Consider the following 4,456-nt stretch of genomic DNA (forward strand, 5'->3'; position numbering starts at 1 on the left):
GATGATACATATGGATAAAATTAGTATTAAAAGGCTACAAGACAGCTATTCTGTTAGTTTCAGAGGAGAAAGTATTGATATTATACTAAAGTCAAAGGTTACAGGGAAGCTATTATATTAGTATTAGATGCCATAGTATGGCTATCATATGACAGTTATAGGTCACAGAACTCCTATTTTATCACTTTTAGATGCCATAATATGGATATTAGTAGTAAAGACCAAAATTCAGATATTATATTGAATTTATGTGCTATAGTATGGATATTATAAAGGTATTAAAGACCACAGGGCAGCTGCTATAGTACTTTAGGATTCTATACTATGCATATTACATTAATATTAAAAACCAAAGTCAGCTACTTTTATTTTTAGATTGCATATTATAGATATCATATGATCATGAAAAGACACAAAACAGCTCTTATATTAAGTTTATGTGTTTCTCTGTGGAGATTTTATTATTACTGGAATTCACTGGGCAGATAGTAATATTAGTCTTAGATGCTATAATCTGGATATTACATTATAATATCAATAGTATGGGTAAATATTAAAGGTCCCAGGGAAGATATTATTATATTAGCATTAGATGCTACAATATGGATATCATGTTGGTATGAAGTCCACAGGACAGGTAATATATTACTATAAAATACTATAGAATGGCTATAACATCAGTATTAAAGGCTAAGTAGAGCTATCATATTTATTTTACATGGTATACTAGGATATTATATTAGTATTAAATTCCACAGGGAATCAATTATATTAGTTTGTCATGCTATAGTATTGATACCACATTGATGTTACATGTCACTTTCCTGCTACAATATTAGCTTTAGATTCTAGAATAAGGATATTACATTAGTATTAATTGCCACAGGGAAGCTATTTTATCAATTTTATAATAGATGGATATCATGTAAGTATTTAAACTCACAAGATAGCATTTATATCACTTACATTTTATAGTATTGATTTTATACTAGTATTAAAGTCCACAGGGTAGTTATTATATCACTTTTTGATGCAATAGTATGAGTAAATATTAATATTAAAGGCCAAAGGATTAGGGTTAGGGCCCATGGATTTAATCCCCAGTACCCTCCCCTGAAAAAGATTAAACTATTCTAAAGTAAAACCTTAGGACATGGTTATATTTTCTCAAACTTGTTTAATTATTCATACAGTTAATTACTAGTAACTGACACTCTTAGCTGTATTTTATTATGAACATTTATAACACAAAAATCAAATAGTTCAAACTAATATAAAATTCAAAGTATGTGGGCTGGGGTTGTAGCTCAGTGGTAGAGCACTTATCTAGCATGTGTGAAGTGGTAGGTTTGAGCCAGAGCACCACATAAAAATAAATAAATGAAAATGAAGGCATTGTGTCCAACTACAACTAAGAAAACTTTTAAAAAATTGAAAGTATGTGCCTCTTTTACATATTTCATGTTGAAGTAATAACATAAGTTAACTTATTATATTTTTATGCTATCAATAGGTTCTAGGTATTCCTTCTTAAAACATGATCACTACAGGGAAAAACATGACATTTTAGAGATTCTATTTCAACTCATGGTTTAACTTTCCCTAAAGAATGACTTTATTAAAAAAAAAAAATTCCTAATACAAATTGACTCACCATGACTGAATCACTTATCCTAAAGAATTCTTGTCTCTATTTTATTTCTATGCATACCTTTTAGCAGCAATATAATCAAATATTTGTCACTGGGACAAATAGTCAAAGAAATAGTCATCTCCTCCAACACCTCTGCAGGAAGTGGTGAGCCAAGAGAAGCAAAGGTGTCAGCTCAGTCCAGGAGTGATAATAGATGCTGCTGTGTTGTGGGAAAACACTCTACCTTTTAGAAATCACAAGGAGCTATGGATGCCCAAACTCTTCATGAGTCTAAATCTAGTTGAAATTCTAAGTAATTTCATTGTCACTAGCTCATCATGAAGGTAATGACAACTAAAGGATCTATGGGGCTGGGGATGTAGCTAAGTGGTAGAAAGATTTCCTAGCATGTAGGAGGCCCTAGGACCAACCCCCAGAACCACAAAAGGAAAAAAAAAAAGAATTTGTGTCTTATTTGTGTAATCAAATAGAAAATGAACAATCATTCCTCTTAAGGAAACATGTTGGACCTAAAACACTTGAGACTCTCAGAATCAAAATACTCTCCTTATAGTGTATTGCATACCTAGACCATCATGAACAGTGGTGTCACATCATAAAGCATGTTCACATTAAGCATACCATCAAAACAACAAAAAAGGCTTTATTGACTGTTGATAAGAAAAATGAACATAATCTAGCTTAGGAAATTATTAACACAACATTAGGATAACATTCGGATAAAATGTAATCATGGCATTTCCCACATGTAATAACTCTAAATACTAATAAATACATAATTTCAAAAGAAAGTCAAATTTCTAAAATCAAAAGCAAACTGATACATTTTTAAATAATATTTTGAACAGAGGCAAAACAAAGAGTTCTCCCACAAGAATTCCTGACAACATAAAGTATCATGCTCATTAGAAGGCCCATTCCTTTGTATGCAAGGAATAAGAGAACTTTCTGATGAATATAGAACTTTAATAGGACATATGGACATGCTTTCTAAATTTTAAAGAAGAAAAAATATCTTTTTTTAAAAAAAAGCTTATTTTTAGTAAATGTATCTGAATTGCAAAAAAGCAGCTACTGACTTGTCTCTTACATTTGGTAATGATTTGCATCTCAGGAGATTTCATCTATAGTGGTTTTAAATATGAAATATCAATAGTTAACATTAAAAATATCATCCCTCTTCTCTTTTAAAACTGATTTGAAATTTTCTTAGAATAATTTCATATGAATTTGGAAGAGGCACTGTGGTATATGTATGTATGTGGGAATACATGACCTTTTTTTAAAAAAAATCTTTATTTTAGTTGTAGTTGGACACAATACCTTTGTTTTATTTACTTATTTTTATGTGGTGCTGAGGATCGAACCCAGGTCCTTGCATGTGCTAGGTGAGTGCTCTACTACTGAGCCACAACCCCAGCCCCAATACATGATCTTTTTAAAGCATACCTCTCATGCTTGAGTCCTGTCAAAGACATCTTCTGTGTGTGTGTGGTGCTGGGATGGACTCCATGGCCTCTCACATGCCAGGCAAGTGCTCTGCTACTGAGCTGCACATCCACTCTCCAAAGATACCTTAATAAGTGGAAATTAATTAAAATCATTTGATTATGAGCATTTCCAAACAAGACAATTCTCTCAAACAAGCCAATTCTCTCAATCAAAAACAAAGTAAGCTAAAAGTAATTTTTAAAATATTCCTTATAAAAAAAAAGAAGTCCACAGAATTAAAAATTATATAAAGGGCTAGAATGTGGTGCAAAGGCAGAGCATTTGCCTGGCATGTGTCAGGTCCTGGGTTCAATCCTCAGCACCACATATAAATAAACAAAATAAATAAATAAAATAAAAAGATCCACTGACAACTAAAAAAAATATATGTTAAAAATTCTGTAGAAAACTGAAAGAATATTAAAAATTGAATTGGAAAAACCTACTGCACAGAACTGGAGACCTGGAGGCCATGGGGAATTACAATACAAAATAACTCTAAAATAAGAAAATGAATCAATTAGAAACCAAAACCTTGGACTGGTACTTAGAGTTCCCTCACTGGGTGGGATGCTGGGATCATCAGGGCTCAAGGCTGACTATCATCTGCCCTTTAACAAATTCTGATTTTATTTCAAATGTTCATGATCTATAGAGAAAATAAAAAGAGAGAAAGGTGACTTTTCTAAAGTTATTTTATGGTATATAAAATTCTGATACAGTCAAGTTACTTCTGTAACTAGGTCTGGCTGTGGCACCATTACAAATATACTGCCAATTAGCACAGCAGCCAGGGAGCTGCTCATCCTAGACTAGCAGGGACAGATTCTGGAGGAGGTGGAGGGAATGTCAGGAGGAGGAGGGGGCCTGGAAGATGGGTGGGGTCTGGAGAAGAGGCAGGGTCTTAAAGAGGAGGAGGATTGGGATGGAGTTATGGCTCCCTGGTAGAAGGCTTGCCTAGCATGTGTGAGGCACTGGGTTCAAACCTTAGCACCACATGAAAATAAATAAACAAAATAAAGGCATTGTGTCCATGTGCAATTAAAAAAATTAAAAAGAGGAGGAGGGTGAGGTCTGGAGGAGGGACAGGACAGGAAGAAGGGAAAGATCTGGAGGAGAAACAGGGTCTGAAGGAGAGGGATAATGAGCCACAAGGGGGCAGGGCCTGGCAGACTGGTGAGACCTGAGGGAGAGACAGGCCCTAGAACATGAGTAGGACATAGAGAAGCAGGGTAGGAAGGAGGGGGAAGGTGGTTCAGGAGGACAGGCAGGGCTAAAGAATATGGGTGGGGTCTGGAGAAGAGGCAGGGT

This window comes from Spermophilus citellus, assembly GCF_964194105.1.
Source record: "Spermophilus citellus genome assembly, chromosome: 8".
In the NCBI taxonomy this organism is placed as follows: Eukaryota; Metazoa; Chordata; class Mammalia; order Rodentia; family Sciuridae; genus Spermophilus; species Spermophilus citellus.